The following is a 13188-nucleotide window of genomic DNA, read 5'->3' as shown; positions in this document are numbered from 1 at the left end:
TCCTCAGCAAAAAGAATGTCTGTACCACATAATAGTTGCTCAGTAAATATGTTTTGGAGGAATGATTAAATGTAGGTGTTTGTGAATATCTCTACAATGGTATCTATATTCTAATTTTGTTTTCATATCAGTCTCTCTCACTGGGTTTATTTAAGGTAAGAAACAACACATTTAGATGTAGAGAAGATTGATGATAAATACTGGATGCACTGGGACGACCCAGAGGGATGGAATGGGGAGGGAGGAGGGAGGGGGGTTCTGGATGGGGAACACATGTATACCTGTGGCGGATTCATTTTGATATTTGGAAAAACTAATACAGTTATGTAAAGTTTAAAAATAAAATAAAGTTTAAAAAAAATACTGGATGAAGGAATAAAGAAAGAGATGAATAAAATGATATCAAGAGAGCTGAATAAATTTTCAATCATAGTAATAAGTGGAAATCGTGTCCTTACTTATCAAGGTCCAACTCAAAAACTCATATTATGTTTCTTCTGGCAGACTGAGTACTCACAAATCCTTGTTTTCTTTGTGTTCCTTATTTCAATAAAGCTTTGTTCTTCATCAGTGCAATAACCACAGTTTGACATCTTTATTTTATTTAATATAAACCTAACCAAACATTATATGGTATTAAATATGGACGTTGCAAGTGCAGCTAGGTTTCAGCACATTAAATGAGGATTTTAATGAATGTAGAATATCATTATTTTTGAAAAGAAAATACACCCATGCACACAAATGAGTCATTATTTCTACAGAATAAAATGAAATGTGCTATATTTTATGGCATTCAAAGATATGCTAACATTTTTTATCTAGTCATTATTTCCTTTTCTAATGGGGTAGTCTTTCATCACTTATTTTACTAGAGTATTTCAAATTACTGCTAATATAACTCTGCAAAGTTGTAATACAATTAGGATAGGTGTATTTGATTATCACAGTCTGGGACTGAATTTCCTGGAGAATTGGAATATCATCTATGGCTCAATTTTTATCCCTAGTTTATGTCATTTTGCCCTTCACTTCACTTTCAATATCATCTTATTTCTCTAAGTTATAAGATACTGTGACCTTTTATTAAAATAGAAAAAAAAATTAAATCTTTTGAAATGAAATAGAGAACCACACTTTTTTAAATTCAATACCAAGAGAGCATCTGTAACTCATTCAGGACATAACAACTCTAAATTGCCCTAAGAATAGGAGCCATACACAGTATAATGCATAAAACTAATACAGACTGTATGATTTTGACTGGCTTGAAGAATTAATTCAGAGTACCTTCAGTGCAGGTGTTTGGAAATGACACTTAGCTTTTAAAACATTAGTTGTTAAAGGTCCAGAGTTTTCATTTTTTAAGAGAAATTAAAACTTTATCCCCAAAATAACCAAGGAAATGAAAGTAGTAATGATAGTAAAAGAAGTACCAACTATAATACATTGGAATGAGAAATTTCACAAAACAAATATCATTTCCTTTATACTTAATCTGTAAATCCCACTTTGGCAAATTAAATATTTTGTTTGAGGTGGTATACGTATTTTAACTTGCTTAAATCCTTGGGTTAGGGTAGCACTGTGCATCAATATATTTTAAATCTTATTTTATTCTAGGCTAATTGGCTGCTGCTGCTGCTAAGTCGCATGAGTCGTGTCCGACTCTGTGTGACCCCACAGACGGCAGCCCACCAGGCTCTTCTGTCCCTGGGATTCTTCAGGCAAGAATACTGGAGTGGGTTGCCATTTCTTTTTCCAATGCATGCATGCATGCATGCTAAGTCACTTCAATTGTGTCCGATTCTGTGCGACCGCATAGATGGCAGCCCACCAGGATCCTCTGTCCCCGGGATTCTCCAGGCAAGAATACTGGAGTGGGTTGCCATCTCCTTCTCCAAGCTAATTGGCTAGAGTTTCTTTATTGATACCTGTAGCTTTTTTTCATGCTTTGCATTATCAAGTTTTCTATGAAAAACAGCCAGACAAAAGCTAACTAAAATAGGGAAAAAAAATACTCTTGGATCTTAATATATATAAAATGTTGTTAGATTTCTCATATGCATATAGATACATATATATATATATAGAGAGAGAGAGAGAGAGAGAGAAAGAGAGAGAGAGAGAAAGAGAGAGAGAGAGAGAGAGATTCTCAGTAATGGACAAAGAGGAAATATCATTAGCAACAAAAAGATATACAAATCATACCACCTGGACAAAAAGCACAGTTTATTAAATTCAGTAAATACATGATGTTATTATGTGGGTCTTTTTCATTATATGTCGTACAACAAGCTGCTAAGGATAATTATACTTAATAGTACAATTCCTTTGCATTTGATTGAAGTAAATGTATATCTAAATAGAAGCATGACACTATAAGTGTTTTATACAGTTCAAATAAAGGCCATTTAAGGAATGAGAGTTCAGATTACCAACATCCGTTAGTATCATAGAGAAAGCCAGGAAATTTCAGAAAAATAACTACTTCTGCTTCATTGATTACACTAAAGACTTTAACTGTGAGGATCACAGCAAACTGTGGGAAATAGTTAAAGAGATGAGAATATCAGACCACTTTTACCTGAGAAACCCGTATTCAGGAAAAGAAGCAACAGTTAGAACCTGAGATGGAATGACGGACTGGTTCAAAATTGAAAAAAAGAGTATGTTAAAGCTATATTGTCACCCTCCTTATTTAACTTATATGCAGAGTACAGCATATGACGGGATTACTCTCAAGCTAGAATTAAGATTGCCAGGAGAAATATCAACAAGCTTAGATATGCAGATGATACCACTCTAATGGCAGAAAGCAAAGCGGAACTAAAGAGCTTCTTGATAATGTGAAAGGAGAGAGAAAAAGCTGGATTAAAACTCAACATTCAAAGAAACTAAGATCATGGTATCCAGTTCCTTTACTTCATGGCAAATCAGTTCAGTTCAGTTCAGTCACTCAGTCATGTCCAACTCTGCAAACCCATGGACTGCAGCATGCCAGGCTTTCCTGTCCATCACCAGCTCCTGGAGACTGCTCAAACACATGTTCACGATGTCGATGATGCATCTGACCATCTCATTCTCTATTGACCTCTTCTCATCCCGCCTTCAATCTTTCCCAGCATCAGGGTCTTTTCCAGTGAGTCAGTTCTTCACATCAGGTGGCCAAAGTATTGGATTTTCAGCTTCAGCATCAGTTCTTCCAATGAATATCCAAGACTAATTTCCTTTTGGATTGACTGGTCATGGCAAATAGATGGGGATAAAGTGGAAACAGTGAAAGATTTTATTTTCTTGGACTCCAAAATCACTGCAGACAGTGACTGCAGACATTAAAAGACACTTGCTCCTTGGAAGAAAACCTCTGACAAACCTAGACAGCATATTAAAAAGCAGAGACATCACTTTGCTGATGAAGGTCCATAGTCAAAACTATGGTTTTTCCTGTAGTCATGTATGGATGTAAGAGTTGAACGATAAAGAAGGCTCAGTGCCAAAGAATTGATGCTTTCAAATTGTGGTGCTGGAGAAGTCTGTTGAGAGTCCCTAGGACAGCAAGGAGATCAAACCAGTCAATCCTAAAGGAAATCAACCTTGAATATTCATTGCAAGGGTTGATGCTGAAGCTGAAGTTCCAGTACTTTGGTCATCTGATGGGAAGAGCCAACTCACTGGAAAAGACCCTGATGCTGGGAAAGATTGAGGGCAGGAGGAGAAGGGGTTACAGAGGATGAGATGGTTGGATGACATCATTGACACAATGGACATGAATTTGAGCAAACTCTGGGAGATAGTGAAGAACAGGTAAGCCTGAAGTCCATGGGGATCACAAAGAATCAGACACAACTTAGTGACTGAACAACAAAAATAAGGTACTTAATCTTTAGGATAATTTCAATACTTATAATTTCTAATCCATCCCAGAGGGCGTTAACTGTAAAGAATCCACTTGCTAATGCAGTATTCTTGCCTGGAGAATCCCATGGACAGAGGAGACTAGCAGGCTACAGCCCATAGGATCTCAGAGTTGGACATGAATGAGGCGACTTAGCATGGCATGTTACATCACACCTGTTGTAATAGTTAAAACAGCCCTCTATATATGTACTTAGGATATTTTCTGAGAATGCTTGGCAACATTTAACTGATTGATGTAACATTTGCTTTATTGATTGATCAGTCTGATTCATCATTTGCTTTTTTGAAAGTGTAGACTATTATCAGCTAGAGTATTTTTTTTTGTTAATTTTGGTAGCAATTTGAGCCTCTGACATCAAATAATTAATAAAGTAGAATAAAACTTTCATTTTCCAAGGATGTCACAATTCAGGATATTAGGTAGTCATCTGTTACTTCCAATGCAAGAAATAACTTTTAAACAATAATACCCTTTAAAATAGAAATTCTGTGAACTGGAATTTAAAGATAGGGAAGGAACTCTAATTTATTATGTCACTTCAGGTAAATCTCAACTTGTTTATTTCTCAGATAAGCAACTTATATTTATCTTACCTAAGGTCTAGAGTAGTTTTGAGCATTAAAATAAGACACTATTGGAAAATGCTTTATATTCTTAAAGTCACAAATACGAGCCTTTACTGGTTTAGTCAGAATATGTAAACTTGGATTCTCTTTTTATATAAACTACTTAATTTCTAATAAGAAGCCTGATCTTAAAAGAATTTTAAGAGTTTGGTATTTACAAGCAACTTAAAATGTCATTGTTAAAACCAGAATGTTAATTTAGCCACAAAACTAGTTAATATTCTACAAAGAAATAAGTGACAACTGTAAGGGTTATCATTTCTACCGGAAAGAAATCTACAGACAATATGCTTATTTTTCAAAGTATTTAATAGGCTTACCTAAAGTTATTCAGTTCAGTTTAGTCACTCAGTCATGTCCAACTCTTTGCTACCCCATGTACTATTATAGCACGCCAGGCCTCTCTGTCCGTCACCAACTCCTGGAGATTACCCAAACTCATGTCCATTGAGATGGTCATGCCATCCAGCCATCTCATCCTCTGTCATCCCCATCTCCTCCTGCCCTCAATCTTCTCCAGCATCAGGGTCTCTTCAAATGAGTCATCTCTTCACATCAGGTGGCCAAAGTATTGGAGTTTCAGCTTCAGCATCAGTCCTTCCAATGAACACCCAGGACTGATCTGCTTTAGGATGGACTGGTTGGATCTCCTTGCAGTCCAAGGGACTCACAAGACTCTTCCCCAACACCACAGTTCAAAGGCATCAATTCTTTGGCACTTAGCTTTCTTTATAGTGCAACTTTCACATCCATACATGACTACTTGAAAAACCTTAGCCTTGACTAGATGGACCCTTGTTGGCAAAGCAATGTCTCTGATTTTTAATATGCTATCTAGGATAATCATAGCTTTCCTTTCAGGGAGTAGGCACTTTTTAATTTCATGGCTGCAGTCACCATGTGCAGTGATTTTGGAGCCCCAAAAAATAAAGTCAGCCACTGTTTCCACTGTTTCCCCATCTATTTGCCATGAAGTGATGAGACCGGATGCCATGATTTTACTTTTCTGAAATTGAGGTTTAAGCCAAGTTTTTTACTCTCCTCATTCACTTTCATAAAGGGGCTCTTTAGTTCTTTGTGAAATAAGGGTGGTGTCATTGCATATCTGAGGTTATTGATATTTCTCCCAGCAATCATGATTCCAGCTTGTGCTTCATCCAGCCCAGCATTTTCATGATGTACTCTGCATATAAGTTAAATAAGCAGGGTGACAATATACAGCCTTGACATACTCCCTTTTCTATTTGAAACCAGTCTGATGTTCCATGTCCAGCTCTAACTATTTCTTCCTGACCTGCATACAGATTTCTCAAGAGACAGGTCAGGTGGTCTGGTATTCCCATCTCTTGAAGAATTTTCCTAGCTTATTGAGATCCACACAATGAAAGGCTTTGGCATAGTCAATAAAGCAGAAATAGATATTTTTCTAAAACTTTCTTGCTTTTTCGATGATCCAGTGGATGTTGGCAATTTGATCTCTTGTTCCTCTGCCTTTTCTAAAACTAGCTTGAACATCTGGAAGTTTTGGTTCACATATTGTTGAAGCCTGGCTTGGAGAATTTTGAGCATTACTTTACTAGTGTGTGAGATGAGTGCAATTGTGTGGTATTTTGAGCATTCTTTGGCATTGCCTTTCTTTGGGATTGGAATGAAAACTGACCTTTTCCCGTCCTGTGGCCACTGCTAAGTTTTCCAAATTTGCTGGCATATTGAGTGCAACACTTTCACTTCATCATCTGTCAGGATTTGAAACAGCTCACCTGGAATTCTATCACCTCCACTAACTTTGTTGGTAGTGATGCTTTCTAAGGCCCACTAGACTTCACATTCCAGGATGTCTGGCTCTAGGTGAGTGATCACACCATTGTGATTAACTAGGTTGTGAAGATCTTTTTTGTATAGTTCTTCTGTGTATTCCTGCCACCTGTTCTTAATATCTTCTGCTTCCTTTAGGTCCATACAATTTCTGTCCATTATTGAGCCCATCTTTGCATGAAATGTTCTCTTGATATCTCCAATTTTATTTAAGAGAGCTCTAGTTTTTCCCATTCTATTATTTTCCTCTATTTTTTTTTTTTTTTGCACTGATCACTGAGGAAGGCTTTCTTATCTCTCCTTGCTACTCTTTGGAATTCTGCATTCAAATGTATGTCTTTCCTTTTCTCCTTTGCTTTTTACTTCTCTTCTCATCTCAGCTATTTGTAAGGCCTCCTCAGACAGCCGTTTTGATTTCTTGCATTTCTTTTTCTTGGGAATGGTCTTGATTCCTGTCTCCTGTACAATGTCATGAACCTCCATCCATAGTTCATCAGGCACTCTATCTATCAGATCTAGTCCCTTAAATCTATTTCTGACTTTCACTGTATAATCATAGGGGTTTAATTTAGGTCATACCTGAATGGTCTAGTGGTTTCCCCACTTTCTTCAATTTAAGTCTGAATTTGGCAATAAGGAGTTCATGATCTGAGCCATAGTCAGCTCCTGGTCTTGTTTTTACTGACTGTATAGAGCTTCTCCATCTTTGGCTGCAAAGAGTATAATTAATCTGATTTTGGTGTCGACCATCTGGTGATGTCCATGTGTAGAGTCTTATGTTGTTTGAAGAGGGTGTTTGCTATGACCAGTGCGTTTTCTTGGCAGAACTTTTATTAGCCTTTGCCCTGCTTCTTTCTGTACTTCAAGGACAAATTTGCCTGTTACTCCAGGTGTTTCTTGACTTCGTACTTTTGCATTCCAGTCCCCTATATGAAAAGGACATCTTTTTTTGGTGTTAGTTCTAAAACTAGTTTTGGTATTAGTCTTTTAGGTCTTCATAGAACCATTCAACTTCAGCTTCTTCAGCATTACTGGTTGGGGCATAGACTTGGATTACCATGATATTGAATGGTTTGCCTTGGCAACGAACAGAGATCATTCTGTTGTTTTTGAGATTGCATCCAAGTATGGCATTTTGAATTCTTTTGTCGACTATGATGGCTACTCCATTTCTTATAAGGGATTCCTGCCCATAATATAAATAATGATCACCTGAGTTAAATTCACCCCTTCCAGTCCATTTTAGTTCACTGATTCCTAGAATGTCAATATCACTCTGGCCATCTCCTGCTTAACCACTTCTAATTTGCCTTGATTCACGAACATAACATTCCAGGTTCCTATGCAATATTGCTCTTTACAGCACAGGATCTTGCTTCTATCACCAGTCAAATCCACAACTGGGTGTTGTTTTTGCTTTGGCTCTGTCCCTTCATTTTTCTGAAGTTATTTCTCCACTGATCTTCAGTAGCATATTGGGCACCTACTGATCGGGGAAGTTCATCTTTCAATGTCCTATCTTTTTGCCTTTTCATACTGTTCATGGGGTTCTCAAGGCAAGAATATTGAAGTGGTTTGCCATTCCCTTCTCCAGTGGACCACATTTTGTGAGAACTCTCCACCACGGCCTGTCCATCATGGATGGCCCTACATGGATGGCATGACTTAGTTTCATTGAGTTAGACAAGGCTATGGTCCGTGTGATCAGATTGGCTAATTTTCTGTGATTGTGATTTTCAGTCTATCTCCCTCTGATGCCTTCTGTCAGTGCCTACTGTCTTACTGGGTTATCTCTTACCTTGGACATGGGCTAAAGCTCCAGCAAAGCGCAGCCACTTCTCCTTACCTTGGAAGTTAGGTGTCTCCTCATGGCCACCGCTCCTGACCTTGGACATGGTGTATCTCCTCACAGTCACCACTCCAGACCTTGGATGTGGTGTGTCTTCTCTCAGCCACTCAACCCTCCAGTGTGGCACAGCTGCTGCTCACCACTCAACCTAAAGGTGATAATAATCTAAATTGTACTCATTTTTTATTAGTTATTTACTATTTGGTTAGAACCCAGACACTATAAATTTATACACAGCTATGGACTCAATTGTGTCCTCTCAAAATTCATGTGTTGAAGAACTAACCTCCAATTTGATGGTATTTGGAGTGGGGCCATTGGGAAGTACTTAGTATTAGATGAGATCATGGCAGTGGTGCTTCATGATTTGATGAGTGGCTTTATAAGAAGTGTAAGAAAAAGAAAGATCAATCTTTCACCACCATGTGAGAACATAGCAAGCAGTTGGCAGTCTGAAAGTCAGGAAGAAGGTCCACAGCAGCAACAGAATTTGTTGACACCTTGAACATGGACTTCCTGACTTCCAGAAGTGTGAGAAATACATATTTGTTATTTAAGCCACGCTTTGATATAGCAACAAAAAGCAGACCAATACATGTAATCGTGAAGAATTCTAACATGTAGATTTGCTGACAGTAAATTCTACAGCTGGATGTATGTCAGCTGTAACCAAACCACATTAAGAGGGGAAGCTAGGACACTTTGTGAGTGGAGTGGTGGAGGAGGTATCAACTATATCACTGAAATGGATGGCAAAACTCAAACTGTTTAACCTAAGAAAGAAACTTGTCAAGGGATACATACTATCTTTAGTTTTTAAGAAATCATGTGTAAAAAGAATGTTTGACTGTTTCATATTGTTGTAAAAGGAGAAAGACTAGTAAACTACGGTTTTGGTTTATTACAAAGGGAAGCTTTGTGACATTGAGAACTGTATAGGGATGGAATGATGATTCCTGGCATTTGTTTCCATTCAAAGAATCAGTAAACAAGATTCCTTCTAAGCAACAAATGAGCAAACAAATTAAAATGGAGTTTCATTACAAAATCAAGAGGATTTTTTTCTGAACTTCAAACTTTTCAATTTGCAAACAGTTTAGTTGTTCATGTTCATTATTTAAGGATTTACTTCCATTATAAATCATTATTTCAGTGCAGAGAAAGAAGTCTTTACATTCAAAGATGTTTGATTTCATTTGACATTGGGAAAGTATTTTTAAGCTTTATAGCTTAGTTTCCTTATATGTAAAATGAATATTATTATATCTACCTTAGGTAAATGCTGTAGAAATAATCTAATATAGCCTTGGTTGATAAATAATTTTATAGTGAGTGTGGTTGAGCCATGGCACCCAAATATATGGTGAACGATTACACTGGATGTTGTTTGGGTATTTTTGGATAATGTTACATTTAAATCAGTGAGCTTTGACTAAAGTGTATTACCCTCCATAATGTGGGTAGACCTCACTCAATCAGTTGAAAAACAATGAAGCAAAAGTCTGACCTCCTCCTAAGGAAATAGGAATTCTATGAAACTGCTTTTGAATTTCATTTGCAATATTAGCTTATGGCTCTACAGCAAACTGCCTGTCTTGAGCCTATTGAATACCATCTCTGCCCCTGGCGTATTGGACCCATTATGCATTCACAGTCTCATGAAACAATTCCTTTTAATAATCTCTTTATATATATACAATTCTCGCAAGAAAACTGGAGTGGGTTGCCATTTCCTCCTCCAAGGGATCTTCCAAAACCAGGGATCAAACCTGGCTGTTGTACATGGCAGGCAGGTTCTTTACTGTCTGACCGAGAAGGGAAGCCCTCTCTCTATATGTGCTAAGTCACTTTAGTCGTGTCTGACTCTTTGCAACCCTATGGACTATATCTTGTCAGGCTCTTCTCTCCACGGAATTCTCCAGGCAAGAATATTAATGTGGGTTGCCACCTTATTCTCCATCTCTCATTATAAATGCACCAAATTGATTCTCTTTTTCTGGAGAATATTTACTAGTGCATCATATAAAGTATCAATTTTGAATTCTGTTAATTACAATCCTTTCTTAATACTGAAAGACTTGTTGAAAAAAATTAGTTTAAATATATCAAATTCACTCAATTGAATCATATAGGTACTACTTGGTAGATATATATCATACTGATATAAATATACAAGAGAAGAAAAAAGATCTACAAAATCAACCCCAAACAATTAAGAAAATGGCAATATTTACATATGTATCAATAATTACTCTAAATGTAAATGGATTAAATGCTCCAAACAAAAGACACAGGCTGGCTGAATGGATATAAAAACAAGACCCATATATATGCTGTCTACTAAAAAACCACTTCAGACCTAAAGACACATATAGACTAAAAGTGACAGGATGGAAAACTATATTCCATGCAAATAGAAAGAAAGCAAAAGAAAGGTAGAATAGCAATCCTCATATCAGAAAAAATAGAACTTAAAGAATATTACAAGAGATAATGAAGGACACTACATAATGATCAAGGGATCGATCCAAGAGGAAGACATAATAATTGTAAATATCTTTGCACCTAACATGGGCTTCCCTTGTAGCTTAGTTGGTAAAGAATCTGCCTGCAATGCAGGAGACCTGGGTTTGATTCCTGGGTTGGGAAGATTACCTGGGGAAGGAAATGGCAACCCACTCCAGTATTCTTGCCTGGAGAATCTCATGGACAGAGGAGCCTGGCAGGCTGCAGTCCATGGGGTGGCAAAGAGTTGGACACAACTGAGCGACTAAGTGACTAAGCGAATGAGCAACAGCACAGCACATGCACCCAACATAGGAGCACCTCAATACATAAGACAAACACTAACAGACATAAACAGAGAAATTGAAGGGAACACAATAATAGTAGTAGACTTTAACAACCCACTCATACCAATGGACAGATCATCAAAACAGAAAATTAATAAGGAAACACAAGTCTTAAATGATACATTAGATGAGATGGATCTCACTGATATCTTCAGGACATTGCATTCAAATGCAGAAGAATATACCTTCTTCTCAAGTGCATATGGAACATTCTCCAGGATAGACCACATCTTGGGTCACAAATCAGTAAATTTAAGAAAATTGAAATCATATTATGCATCTTCTCTGATCACGATGTTATGAGACTTGATATCAACTACAAGAAAAAAACTGTAAGAAACACAAACACATGGAGATTAAACAACACGTTCCTAAATAACCAACGGGTTACTGAAAAAATCAAAAGGGAAATAAAAAAATTTCTAGAAACAAATGACAATGAAAACACAACTCAAAACCTATGGGATGTAGCAAAAGCAGTTCTAAGATGGAAGTTTATAGCAATAAAATCCTACCTGAAGAAACAAGGAAAACATCGGATAGACAACCTAACTTTACACCTAAAACAACTGGAAAAAAAAGAACAGAAAAACCTCAAAATTAGTAGAAGGAAAGAAATCATAAAGATCTGAGCAAAAGTAAGTGAAAAAGAAATGAAAGAAACAATAGCAAAGATTAATAAAACTAAAAGTTGATTGTTTGAGCAGATAAACAAAATCGACAAATCTTTAGCCAGACTCATCAAGAAAAAAAGAGAGAAGAATCAAATCAACAAAATTAGAAATTTAAAAGGCGAGGTCACAACAGACAATGCAGAAATACAAAGGATTATAAGAGACTCTTATGAACAACTATATGGCAATAAAATGGACAACCTGGAAAAAATAGATTCTTAGAAAAGGTCAATCTTCCAAGACTGACCAGGAAGAAATAGAAATTGGGAACACCGAATTACAAGCACAGAAATTGAAACTGTAATCAAAAATCTCCCAAAAACCAAAAACCCAGGACCAGACGGCATCGCAGGAGAATTCTATCAAACATTTAGAGAAGAGCTAATGCCTATCCTTCTACTTCCAAACTCATTCTACGACACCACCATCACCCTGATACCAAAACTAGACAAAGATAACACACACACACACACACACACACAAAACCTACGGGCCAATATCACTGATGAACATAGATGCAAAAATCCTCAATAAAACTTTAGCAAACAGAATTCAGCAACACATCAAAAGGCTCATACACCACGATCCAGTTGGATTTATTCCAGGGATGCAAGACTTCTTCAATATATGCAAATAAATCTATGTGATACACTATATTAACAAATCGAAAGATAAAAACCATACAACAATCTCAATAGATTCAGAAAAAGCCTTTGACAAAATTCAGCACCCACTTATGATTACAACTCTTCAAAAAATGGGCATAGAAGGAACCTACCTCAACATAGTAAAGGTCATATATGATAAGCCTACAGCAAACATTACTGTCAATGGTGAAAAACTGAAAGCATTCCCCCTATGATAAGGAACAAGACAAAGGTGCCCACTTTCACCACTATTATTAAAGATAGCTTTGGAAGTCCTAGCTAGAGCAATCAGAGAAGAAAAAGAAATAAAAGGAATACAAATTGGAAAGGAATAAAGCTCTCATTGTTTGCAGATGACATGATACGGTATATATAAAACCCTACAGATAGTGTTAGAAAATTACTAGAGCTAATCAGTGAATGAGACAAAGTTGAAGAATATGAAATCAATACACAGAAATCACTTGAATTTCTATATACTAACAATGAAAAATCAGAAACAGAAATTAAGGAATCAACCCCATTCACCGTTGCAACAAAAAGAATAAATTATCTAGGAAAAAAACTTACTTAAGGAGACAAAAGAACTGTATAAAATTATAAGACACTGATGAAAGAAATCAAAGACAACATAAACAGATGGAAAGATATTCCATGTTCCTGAGTAGAAAGAATGAAAAACCTGAAAATGGCTATACTACCAAATACAATCTACAGCTTCAATGTGATTCCTACAAATAACCAATGGCATTTTTCACAAAACTAGAATAAAAAAATTAACTATTCATATGGAAACACAAAAG

Source organism: Bubalus bubalis, chromosome 7 (genome assembly GCF_019923935.1).
Source record: "Bubalus bubalis isolate 160015118507 breed Murrah chromosome 7, NDDB_SH_1, whole genome shotgun sequence".
In the NCBI taxonomy this organism is placed as follows: domain Eukaryota; kingdom Metazoa; phylum Chordata; class Mammalia; order Artiodactyla; family Bovidae; genus Bubalus; species Bubalus bubalis.
This window is presented reverse-complemented; position numbering follows the sequence as displayed.